We start from the raw sequence: 13,515 nt of genomic DNA on the forward strand, positions 1-13,515 counted from the left end.
CCTGATAACTGACGACAAATACCACGAAATGCAGAATAATAATGCTCTCCGGCTTTCAAGCAAGCTGCTGGACTTTAACACATGGTCAGGTGAAAAGATATGCATCCTGGGCTCTGCGCAAATTCAGATCAAGTTCAAATAAAAGAACTATGTGCAGCTGTTGCTGGTTATGAAGGGTACCAAATGCGACCTTCCAGGAAAAGCCTGGTTTTCGGCACTTCATAATCAGGTGAAAGGGATCAGCTACATAGGAGAGCCATGTCGGAGGTTACAGAGGTTCTCTGACGGCCCCCAGATGTATTCCAGAAAAACATCTGCAGCTACACAGCTCCCTTGGTTCACCTGGGAACCAAAAATGGCGTGACTGTGAACCTTTGCAAGTGTCCAGTTCTGCCGGCACTGCAAGGGCCAATGGAAAAGGAGCTTGATCATGTACAGCAACACGGCATCCTAAAACTAACGCAGCGTACCAAATTGGCAACCACACTGGCTCATTCAGAACGACGACAGGACACTATGTGTCTGCGGTGACTACAGGAGTATTGTTAACGCAGCAGTGAAGAAGGCATCATACCCACTAGCAACTACAGATGAAGTGTCCACAAACCCACATGGTGAAACCCCCTTCTCAACACTGGATATATATCAAGCATATCAACAACTGAAAGTCGAACAGCAGCACTGCTCACAGTCAACACAATAAAAGGACTGTTCAAAGTGAAATGCCTCCGATTCGGAATTTCCACCGCACCAGCTAACTTTCAGCACCTGATGGAAACAATGTTGGCTGGAATTCCAGGGGCGAGTGTTTAGCTTGATGACATCATTGTTAAGGGGAAGGGTGCAAATGTGCATGCACAGCGTCTGAATCAGGTTCTGTTGAGGCGAAGTGAGAGAGGCCTTCGCCTCAAGAAAGAAAAGTGCCACTTTGGAATCGCGTCAGTTGAGTATCTGTGACATCAAGTTGATGCCACTGGTGTTCACACCACTGAGAAAAAGCTTGAGGATATGCTTCAAGCACCCAAACCACCTGACAAGACATTGCTAAGAACTTTTCTGGATCTTATTTCATTTTACGAATGACCACACTTTAGAGGACAGAGCAACAGCTGCTGAATTGTATAGGCTTCTAGAAAATAACACACCCTGAAAGTGAGACAGCAAGCATCAAGCCGCTTTCGAGGCGTTTAAAGAGGTGATCCACACATTTACAGTACTCGTTCACTACAAGATGAAGCCCCCCCTTTTTTTCGTGGATGCATCGCCATATGGCGTCGGCACTGTCCTCGCTCAGGAAGATTCTCTTGGCTGAGAGGCATCCATTGTATTCCACTGCGAACACGGTGACGCATTGAAAAGTACTCCCAGCTCGACAACGGTTTGGCAGCAACCTATGGCATGTCATTTTCATAAGTACATCGCTAGCCAGCACATGACCATAATAACAGGTCACCAGGCACTGACTGAAATCATAGGTGAAACAAAGCAAGTACCCTGGGTCCTTTCTGCAAGGATTATGCGATGGTGCCTGAAACTAGCAACATAACATTACAAGTTGGTGTACAGGCCTGGATGACAGCACCAAAACACCGACGCTCTCAGCAGACTTCCAATACTGGCACAAGCTGACGAGCTTTGTTGCCCGGGAGGAGTGCTAATGTTAAATACCATGCCCAGCTTGGAGCTTTCACCACAAACTCTTGCAACTGACCCTAGAGGACTTGGTTTTGTCCTCGGTGCTGGAGGCCACTCAAATGGCCGAGTGAATAAACTGGCAAAGGAAAGGTGTTCATACAGGAAACTTGAGACAGAGCTTTCAGTGCAAAAGGGGATGTCTTGTAAGAGGCTCCAGGGTGGTAATTTCAACAAAGGCGAGAAATGACCTTCTTGAACTTGCGCATGAAAACCACTGTGGAATTGTGGCCCTGTAGCCATGCACATGCAGTCAATTTTGGCGGCAAGACTTTGACACAGACATCTAAAGGCTTGCTAAAAGCTGTGCAACTTGTCAACACTTAAGGGCACCAACTAGGGCACCGGTCTCCGAATGGGAATATGCATTAACGTCTTGGGACACAGTTCACGCAAACTTTGTTGGCCCCGTAAAAGGCTGAATGCTGTTTATTGTCGAAGCATACAACAAATCGTTCGAAATGTGCTCTAAGGCCAACATACAGTCTGCCACATTGATTGAAGAAATCCTGAACTGTCTCGCAATATTTGGGCTCCCAAAAAGCTTGCGAGGATAATAGACCTTCCTTCATTTCAGTAGAAGTTGAGAGTTTCCTAAAGAAGAATGGGGTGACATATGCAACAAGCGCACCGTGTCACCCTCTAATGAATGGTCAAGCAGCAAGTATGGCTTTTGAAACGAAACGAGCATTAGCCAAAAACAAGGACAGAACATTCCTGTGTAGGCTGGCCCAGTTCTTGCTAAAGCAAGACACCACTGTCTCCACATCAATGGGCAAATAACCGCTGCTCTTATGCTCGGGCACGAGCTGTATACAGCACCCAGGCATTCAGCCCCAAGCAAAAGCGAACAAAACTCATACCAACTGCATATGCAACACAGTTTCGAGAGCACTTGTTGCAGGACAAGCATTTTTCTTTCGAAACTTCGGAGAGAACCCGATCTGGACGGAGGGAGCGGTTTTGGAAAAGCTAAGGCACCATTCAGGGCACGTTAAAGGCCTTAATGGTTTAGTACAACAATGGGATCACATAAAGCCCAGTGTTTTGAGACACAGCACAGAAGGTTCGTCAATACAGGATAACAGCTGTACACTATCCGCAATCAGCATGCTGCTCCCACAAGCCTATATATTGGAGAAAGTACACACGGTTAAATTGTAGTAGCCTGCTACAGTTCGACAGACGACACAAGTTGGAATTGATAAATACAACTACTCGACCTTAATAATGACTCTACAGCTATCTTTCCAGAGTTTAAATTAATCAAAGTCACCTGTGCCTGCAATCTTGAATCATGGAATGAACCTTCAAATTTCGATTTAGTTCTTTTCTACCTTATTAGGTAACTCAGATAAATATGAGATGTTACCAACACTTAAGAAGAAACACTGCAATGTTGTGTCTTCAACGCAATACAAGAAGTGGTTCTCAGTTGGAGGTGGATGACGGCACTGCAAAATGTGTGGCACATCGAATGCACTGGGTGTAGTGAGCAGCTGCTGGCAGTGAAAGTACATAGTGCCTGAAACAACATAAATGGCCAAGATATAACAGTACATGCCATCGGACATTTCGACATAGGAAGAGCAGGTTTTTCTTGGCGCAGAGTACTCGGAACTGTGAATGACAATCGGGCCAACCTGACACCTCAAATACTTGCACAGTTGTGGGAGGGTACCAAATCGTGAAATGAAAAGCCTTTTCAGATTTTCTGGAACATCATAAATTGGTCGTGCCTGCCCAAGAGCACATGTCTGAAAGCATCTCTTATATGTGTGCTCCAGCTCCTTCTTTGCAGACAAAAGATAAGACGAAAGTTCTACTTGTGCTGAAGCAGTCCGGTAGGCCTGGTGCATGATGCACCGTTCAGCAATTTGAACAGGCACATGCTTAGCAGCTGTTACAAGCTGGAGTGCCTTACCAATGCCATCTTCAAATGGAAATGTCGAGGTACCCCAAAGAGGCCTTTGACTGACTGAAAGATGCAACGGACCTTTTGCTGACTTTGAAAGATGCAACAACTGATGCATGTTTAATGTCATTGCACTTTCTCCCTATAGCTTTGCAGTCTGCTGAACAAATGCTAACAGTAACTTTTCAGCAGTACAGATTTCGGCTTCTATGACAATGTCTTTCAACAAAAGAAAGACTGCTTGTGTAAGAAGTGCAAAATGCGTCACATAGGCTCGTGGAAGTATGCTGGACACACATGGCAGACAATAAAACAAAAGCCAAGAGCGCCATTCAGCCGCCTTCCAATATGCCCGGTCTGATAAGGGCCGTCCAGACCTTGAGAAAATAATAGGTGGCCTTAGTGAACGTAGTCTTGCATCTACAAGCTTCAAGTGCCTGCCTATATACCACGAGGAACCAGTACACGACAGCCACAATTCAGTGATCTGCTTGGTAACGCCTTCCAAAACACAATGCATATAGTCAGGTGGAAGCCCCCAAACAAGATCAAGGCCTTGCAACTTGACCAGAGTTGATGGTCCCTTGATACCACAGACAGGTTCCTTACGCTGCTTCAACCATTCCTTTGAGCACACCACTGTGAGTCCTGTTAGGGCGTTCTGGCTGTTGAAAGGGTACTTCATTGTGCCTGCAGGCAAAGAATCATTAGTACTAAGCATCAGAATATCTGCATTTAGAATGTTCAGTTGGACACTGCAGTGAACATATGAAAGATTTTAAAACACTTCCGAGTAAAACATTTCACAGATAGCCCTTATGCAAAATTGATGGCATCCCTCAGCAGCGCAGAAGTGGTGAAAAGTTGCAATGTTGCAATACTGCACCCACCACTAAGTGGAGGAACCTGCCTAGGACAGTACAAGACTTGTGGTTTGCATGAGTCATGCAAGATAGCTCTAACATTTCCCGGGTTCATTTTTGACTTTGACTAAAGAGGTAATGAAATAGAATTTTTGGGTGCCACCTAGAAACAAAGGATGCAAGTATTCTTTCTTGCACATATATATCGTGAAACAAAAGCAACCAGCATGAGCAGCACTTTATCCACAACCTATTTTGTGAGATTTTCCATCAGTAAGGAGTTACTGTTAAAGTCAGATATGATTGATCCAACTACACTATGCATTTTTATGCACAGAAACGAACGCTTACCATTTTTTGCCGTCTATGATCGTGACAAGTTTCCTTGAAACAACTTACAGTTGCACAACGTCCTGAACTACACATAATTAAGGCATGAATTAACACTGTCAACGACAGTGCACTGTAATATTTAGAGTGGCCCATGAGCATTGCCGATTAAAATTTAAATTTTGAAAATAGACAATCACTCCAGTGCAAGTGGTCTTGTTAGGGCTATTTGGAATGGCTCACAATTACTGCAAGTCTTGGATGGTCCTAGGCTTGTTCTTTCAGCTTTGTGATGGGTACATTCCTACAATATGGTGTGCCAATTTTGTGCAAGGTCTATAACGCCATTGCCCTGCAGTTTCTGTTCGAAGAGAAATTTACAGGTAAGTTTCTGTGGCTTGGACCACAGCTGTGAACAGAAGCATAGCTGTACAGGCACAAAAAAGAAGCCTGCGCACGGATTTCACAGAAGCAGATGGCAGCAAATCATGTTACTACCCACGCCACGGTGCAAGGAGTGTCAAATACTATTTAGAAAAACGCATGTCTGAGCGGCAAAAAAATGCAAAAGCTGTCAAAGGCCAAGAAAAACGGCACTACACACCGCTGCTGTGTGTAATGCATAATGAATTTGTGCTTGCCTTTTATGCTACTGACCTTGAATGGGAAACAACACTCGCCCTATGGCAACACTACAGTCAGTGTCTCCTTACGTTTTTTTTCTTTCCACCATACAGCAGAATTTTTTGCCAGTTTTTCAAAGATAGAAAAAAAAATTGCACTGAAAAGTGATGCATGTGAGCTGAACTGCCATAATTTAGTCCAAGCTTCAAATAGTTTCGCTGTTTTCTAGATTTATAAGTACAGCAGTCAGCCTAGTTGGAAAAGCTTTCTGTACTTCTTTTGCAGTATCCTGCTAAGGACACCTTCTGCACAAACTTGTCATCACATGCAGGCACACCCCTTAGCTGCTGTCTGCCAACGACAAACGCGACATCATTAAGGTATTAAAATTGTCGGATTTGCAACAAAGGTTAAAAATAATTAGTGCGAAAATGACTGAAGGTTAGTGACCGCATAATTGCATTATAGAATAGTATAAAAAGTATGCAGTCAATATAAGGTAGATCAGGCATAGTCAGCCAAGGCTGCTAATGCACCAAACAAAACAAAAAGCAGTATGGTACGGGGATAGCTTTGTTAATTACTACAAACCTTGCTGTGAATGTTAAATACAGTAAGGAGATTTGACAAGAGCTATTTGGTATTCTTCAAATGTGCAGCACATGCACTAAAACAAAGATCAGATAAACATGCAACCCACAAAGCTTTCTTGACAGCCTGTTTTCAGTTGTGCACAATACATTCGAAGCATACTAGTATGCATAAGCAAAGAGCACACACTGTTTTTCTCATAGACTTGACAATAGCTGTTTGCTGTTTAAGTGAGTTCACTTACCATCTATAGTGATGCCTTGCTCCAAGCACCAGCTGCACCCAAAATACCCATTGTACTGCTTCCTGTTCAGGATAGCGGCTCTTGCTGGGGAGTCCACACAACACACAATAACGTGCACTGCTGACTCAATAGTTCTTCCAGCGTGTGACCACACCACCTTTCCGATGCTGTTGACTTCTTCAACAAACTGCTTCATGAAGAGGTGCATAGGTGGGTGAACATGCGAATACCAGACACCTGAAATTACCACATTTTGCCACAGAGTTAAAACTGGCAGTTCATTAACCATCACTTAGATTGGCCATATAGAGTTTTTACTAGCATCGAACACAGGCGCCCCATCAGTGTTCATGGTCAAAGTGATGTCGCTCCATGTCATATTCCTCTGCTTTCTAACACTGCGGTAAAGAATGCCATCCGTGATGTCACAGTAGACACCCGACACATGAGCAACAGATGCAATCTTCTGCAAATTGGAAAGCAAGGTACTGCCAACCTGTTTCAATAGCACCAGAAGCTGCTGATTAATGTTAAACATTAGGAAAAAACTTGCAGAATTCATTAAATGTTGCAGCTTCTTCTCACTGCTGCAAGAAGCACACGTGATGGTGTCTTCATCTTTGACATCGCTGTACTTTCCCAGATATTGATGGTAGTTCTGGCAGTATAGGTGCATCCTTAATGCTTCTTTTCTGTTCTTCCACAGCCTCCTCACAGAATATGTAGAGCATGGCACAACTTGCACCCCAAACAGAGCATTTATTAAAGTAAGAAGCCCTTGTAGTTGTGTCCATGTAAGGCCAGAAGTAACAACATATGCCAGCACAAGGAGAAGAGCCTGTGCTTTTGTTGTTGTCTGGTTTGGAAGGTACTCCTCTGAAAGCTTTGTGAAGTACATGTCAAACTCATCATCTTCAAGGGCTTCATGCTCGCTTCCTTCAGCAGCATTCTCTGGTTGACTATCTGCATCATCATCATTGTTCAACTCGAAGGCAGAACTGCATTCATCCCTACTGCCTATTTCGCTTGCAGATTCGTTAGTGCCTTCAACGTTGCTGACATAGGCACTTGTGCTTTCACGAGCATAACTTTCAGAAGCAAGATCAGCCTGCCCAAGATGATCTGCTTCATTCTCGTTGGAATCAATGTTAATGACATCCGCGGAAGGGCTGCTCAGGTTTGCCAGATTCGTCTGAAAGAGCAAACAAATAAATTTTATCTTCTGGGGATAACACTGACAAAACAAGTGTCGCATTCACAAGACACATACATATGGCATAGTGGCAACACTGCGATTACCTCTCCTGTGCAAAGCCAGTTCATTGATTAAAATTCAGCACAAACAAGAACCGTGTTGTTCTACATACATATTTAATTGAATTATGGGTGCGACAGTGTACGTCCCAAGGAGCAGCAAGGTGTACGGGTCTTTCCATTCGAGAATGTTTCTCTTTACAAATAGCAATGTTTCCAGAATTTTACCTCAGTTTACCAACCCTACCTCAGTTAACGAAACCCTGTGAAAGTGTGCTCCCTAGGAGTTCGCCTATTCTGTCATCAGCCACCTCTGGCCAAGTCCTTTTTGCAAGCACCCTGCCTTGTATTTACAAATAGTGTTGGCACGGCATAGCAGGTCAGCTTAGGTCTAAGCACAATGGTCAGAAGTAATTGTGACAGCCAATTATGTGCAGAGAAGTAATGCCAATGTAACCAAGTATTGTGTTTTTGTAGCATCTCCCGTTGCTAAGTCACTTTGTTTCATGAGCATCATCGCACCCTTCCTGCACTTTATAGCAACAAATGTGGACGTCAAAAGGAAATCCGCTAAACATGGCTGGCTATATGTAGCGAGCTATTGTTCCATGTTTAAAAGTTAAACCAGCCAGATGCAATATCCATGTGTCCAAGTGTTCAACTCTGCACATAGTTTGTCGTACTCACAGTAATGCCTACCACAGCAATGCTCCTTAAAGAACCAATATTTCACTGGCTTATTGAAATAGAAGTGTTGCAATGTGTCTACATGCCCAATCTCACAAAAATCCATTTCAATTAGTATAGATGCCTAATACTGCATAGAAAAAAATATAGGATAGAAGTTATCCTGCCAGCAGTTGCAGAAAACATTCACCACATGCACCACAGCGCATTAAAGTATGTCTCCCTCTAAGCCACTGAATTAACAAGTCAGTAAAATTGCATAATTCAATGTCAGTAATATTTGATACTGAAATTTGGAAACAATACAGTAGCTACACGATTAGGATACCTCGTGAACTTCGTTCTGAGAGAAAACTGATCGCTAAAGTTATGTGCGGCGGCAACCGTGACTCGATCGGGGCACGTTGTAACGAAACCTCCTTGGCTGTAACCGCACTCAGAAGAAACGTGCGCATCCCGATCGAGTACCAGCATGAAACAATTCTCGCTTTCCTCGCGTCGAGACCGATCGATATGCGGGGCAGCACTCAAGTCAAGCGTTTTTTGGACAAATGGCTCGGGAAGGAGACCGACGTCTCTGACGCGTTATAGTTTGCCCCTCTTGCAGTAAAACTCATTACTCCTTTTTGTTAATCGTAGATTGGAATATTGAAAGTTACAACGACACGTACCTGACTTGCAGCAGTGGATGACTTGGCTCTTTTCAGCACGTACTCTCGAGTTTGCCGTGGCACTTGAACGTTCGAGTCCGGCTGCAGGTACTGCCTGTAGAGTTTCCGCTGATTTTGGGACATTGCTAAAAGTTCGAAAGCCCAAACTTTCCGCTGTGGCGAACACTGCGAGGCAGTCTAATGTGACAATGTAAGCGTAAGCAATGGCGCAACACTGAATTCACACACGATCACACGATGCACGATGTCAACTGTTAGCTTGGCTATAGCTTGGCTTCGTGTGAGTAGTCAGAATCACGTTCTGCTGGGGAAATCACGTGATGCCAACCCAATGTCAAATTATATATTGTAAAGTACATTATGTCACTAAAAATGCAAAAAAAAAGTTTCAATTTATTTGCTGGCCGTAATTACAGCCAAACAACTCGTAAGCAAAAATGTTACTGCTTGAAATGCGACTCGGAGCCTGCACATCGGCCGCTGTGAAAATTTGTAACTGCTTATCCCACAGAGTTTCCTACAATTTTTGTAGGAAACTCTATGGCTTATCCATACCTGAAACGTTGGTTAAAGCTAGAAACACTAGACATGGCTAGAGTGACCTAGTGAAAGCATTGTTCAAGAAAAATGACGAACTGATTAGTTGCTTGTTTATTGTGAATCACTTTATAAATGAAGGGTTCAGAAAACCGCCTTGAAGGGTTGCGGCATACACATACACGTAAAAAAACATGGAACGCACGCATGCGTATACGAATGATTGACTGGTTGAATAAATGTTTTAATGATGGGATAGCGAAAGGGTAAACGCCCTTTGTCCTTCTGTTTCTTCTTATAAGGTTGGTTATGCTAGCACAAGATTCGCTCTGACCAAGCTAGTGCAAAACGACAAAGGATGCGTAAGAGAGATTCTGAATATCGCAGCCGAGAAGATACTATATCTTAATTTTACTCGTGCTTGCTCGTGGATTATCAAGCACATGCACGTATGTCAGACAAGCAAGTGGCTAGAATAACTTTATTTTGTGCTTTGTCAACTGATCCAAGCATAATCGACGTCTCTGCATATTTTGCGCGCAGTGCTACCACATCTTGGTGTTGCAGCACATTTGTAAAAGCGGCGTGCACAGCCTACCCCTTCAGTAAACCACAGTCAATTAGCCGTCAAAACTCTGATCCGTGTTGCAGAAGCTGCAGGCGGCTATATCTCCTCTCAACGATATATTTGATTTTTTACAAGTAACAGGAGGGCACATGTAACCGGCAAACGGAGGCCTTATAGAGCACCTGAGATTATGTAAAGCGGGAGGATCGATGCTAGAAGCAGGGCGGCCCGTGGGCCTTGTCGGTGCCCCATTAGCCACTTTGGTGTCCTAGAGGCGCTGCCATACGCAATAATGAAACATTACACACACACACACGCGCGCACACGCACACGCGCACACGCGCACGCGCACACGCGCACGCGCACGCGCACACGCACACGCGCACACGCACACGCACACGCGCACACGCACACGCACACGCGCACACACATGTATACGCAAATATATATATATATATATATATATATATATATATGTATATTAGCCACCAACTTGTGACGCTGAGATGCTGAGTCCTACGGCGCTGGTTCTGCGCTCACACACCCAGCGACTTCTGCAACCCCAATCAGAACAAGTTATTTTTGTATGATTGTGGTTCTTGAGCATTTATGATCTTTATTTCTGTGCCCGTTTTTTTCTAAGCTTTGGTGCATACAAGCTGTCTTCAGTTTTCCTCGAGCAGAAATGCCAATGCGTTGTTAATTAAATTGCATGCCCGATTACCCGTTTCTCAACAGAATCAAGCTGTTTCAAATTTCCTTGTTTCGGCGGTGTCGTTTTGCAAGATCTGATAAATATATGCACAAGCTTGGACCATCAAATATGTAGCGTCATGGCGATCAGCATTCCTTTAATAGTTTGCGGCAGAAATTGCTACATATCGTCTCGAATACAGCCTTTCTGTGGACGCACATGCATGCTTATCTATGTATTTGATCAGCTCTTGTGTTCGCTATACCTGTGCTGCATTACTGCAACATTAAAAGGAAATGTTCTTTTTTTTTCCTGAAATGAGCACTGACCGTGCGCTGTTGACCCTATGTATGTCTTTTTCGCAGAATATCGCTCCCAATGCTCTAGATATAACATACCCTTTTGGAGTATCTAATTCATATGACGTTGTTGATTTCTTGCTGAAATATAACCCATATTTTTGTAACGCAGTTACACTTACTCTCATATGAGTTACGACGTCATTTTAGTAATGCTTACGCCTAATGAAGTTATGAAAATTACCATTAAGCTTCTGTACAACTTTGAGCCCGCTGCTGTTTTACAGCATTATTCTTATTTTGGTTCTGCTGTGGCCCTTATTATTTTTCGCAGAATATCGCTCCCAATGCTCTAGATATAACTTTAGAGTATCTAATTCATGTGACGCGTTGTTGATTTCTTGCTTAAGTATAACCCATGTTTTTGTAACGCAGTTACAGTTACTCTCATATGAGTTGCGTGGTCATTTTATGAATGCTTACGCCTAATGAAGTTATGAAAATTGTTATCATTAAGCTTCTGTACAACTTTGACCCCGCTGCTGTTTTACATCATTATTCTTATTTTCTTATTTTGGTTCTGCTATGGTCCTGGCGAAGTCGCATGCGAATCCATATCCACAGACTACACAGCTGTCATCTTGGAGGATACGACTGTGTCGCTTTTTGTTCGTCGATATCAAGCAAATTGTGCATATCCTCCGTGGTCAAGATGCGCGTATTAGTAGAGTATGAGGTGGACATGACCACTGCGGTTCTGGAGCACACCGTAGTGCAAAACTTTCATCCTGAAAATATTGCGGATTTCGATCCCACCGTCCGCTACGACGTGTGGTGGAATGGGGACGATACCACGTCGGGAGGATACTACAAGGCCAGAGTGCTGCACATGGCTGGTAAGTGCCACTCATTCCTCATTAAGCATACCTTAAGCTTATACGACGCGCCTTTCGAACGATATAATCTTAACCAGCGTGTGCTTTGTCCCACTGATTGTGCAGTAGTTAAGCAAATGGCCGACGGTATCTCGTAACGAGGCTTAGTGGTTTCGATGCGGCTGCACACAGGTCCGCCCGAGACGTATCTCTGGGTATGGCTTTGATTAGAGCCTTGGGCTGTCTGCAACATGCCTGAAAGGGTTGGCGTTAAGAAATGGGGAGTGGGTGCAGCACGTCCTGCCTCGGGCGCTCAATGCGGACACCGCTTCGCAGGAGCCATCAGCGCAAATGTGTGCTTTTGTCAGTTACCAGTATACTTTTTGTTTCGACACTAAATTTTGGGCTTAAATAGTGTTCATTGACTCCATATTTAGTGGGATGTGATGACACCTGTCCACTGCTTGAACAGATAACTGTCATGCAGTGGACGTGGGAGCCACACTTGCAAATGCTTTGCAATTATGAAAAGATGAAACGAGAGTAATGCCAGAGGAACTAGTATACTGGCCAGATTTCTCATTACGACCCTTTCATGTTTCTCGCCTAACATTGCTGTCTGTCAGCAGTGTCAGCTTTGTAATACTTTGTTAAATGCAATGCAGAAACCGAAGAAGACATGCGAACGCATATGTCCAAAAGGCTCAGAAAGCCTGTAGTCTCCTTGGAGAAAGGCAAGAAGATGGCCAAAGGAAAGGTATGGCAACTTATAGTCAACAGGATTTTAGTTTTATATGTTACTACTGATTTGGGTCATGTGGCTATGTTTTATGAGCGAAAGAATGTTGGTATACTTGCTAGCATTTTCTAAACAAGTTGGGCTTGTTGAAGGCCTTACAAGAGCATTGCGCCTTACAAGAACATTGCAGAAGACATTATGTAGAGCATATATTACATCCTCCCACGCAATGTTTCTTGTGATTTTCAGCATAGATAACTAAACACCCAAAACCTGTTTCCTTGTGCTTTGTTCATTTTTATAAAAATTCCTCAATATGCTGTCATTTAAACATTGTACAGTTATGTCGTGCATATTACTCAGTACGACAGTAATGGAGGCATTACTCATTCTCTGCCTTTATTCCATCCTCTTTTTCCTCCCCCTTGGGCGACTCCAACCACGCGCCTTCTCATGGCGCTGCGGTAGGCAGCGACACCTTATATAACAAGTGTTATCTCATTTCATGAATGCTCTTGTTCACTAACAGCACCATTTCCAAAAGCTTACCTCTGTTGATGAAACTTGCCTCAAGTGACAAACAGGATTGTGTAAGAGTATGGTCTCTAAATTAAGCTAGTCTGCTGTTTACCACCTCTTTGTTCTTTTTACAGTACACGTATTTCTATTTATGCATGCAGCATTAATACGACTTAGTTTGCTAGCCTCAGCACAAGGGAGTGTTGATCAGGCTCTTGGCATGGTTATCCGAAGGGATTCACCCAATGAGAGTCGTAGGTAAGGTCCACCTTCCAGAAGCGCTGGTACTTAGAATGGACGGGAGCATCAACTGGTTAGCAGTTGAGATAAGCAAAAGACGGAGTATTGGTGGAAAAAAGGCAGCGAAGAGATTGATATGAACGGATCCATTACAGGCATAGATAATGGTGCAA

The 13,515-nt window shown here is 43.7% G+C and overlaps 1 pseudogene; it reads right to left on the bottom strand.

The window, feature by feature from the left end:
• Positions 1-243: 243 nt before the first annotated feature.
• Positions 244-4,250, bottom strand: LOC142559347 (uncharacterized; annotated as a pseudogene).
• Positions 4,251-13,515: the final 9,265 nt, after the last annotated feature.

Source organism: Dermacentor variabilis, chromosome 10, assembly GCF_050947875.1.
Source record: "Dermacentor variabilis isolate Ectoservices chromosome 10, ASM5094787v1, whole genome shotgun sequence".
Lineage (NCBI taxonomy): Eukaryota > Metazoa > Arthropoda > Arachnida > Ixodida > Ixodidae > Dermacentor > Dermacentor variabilis.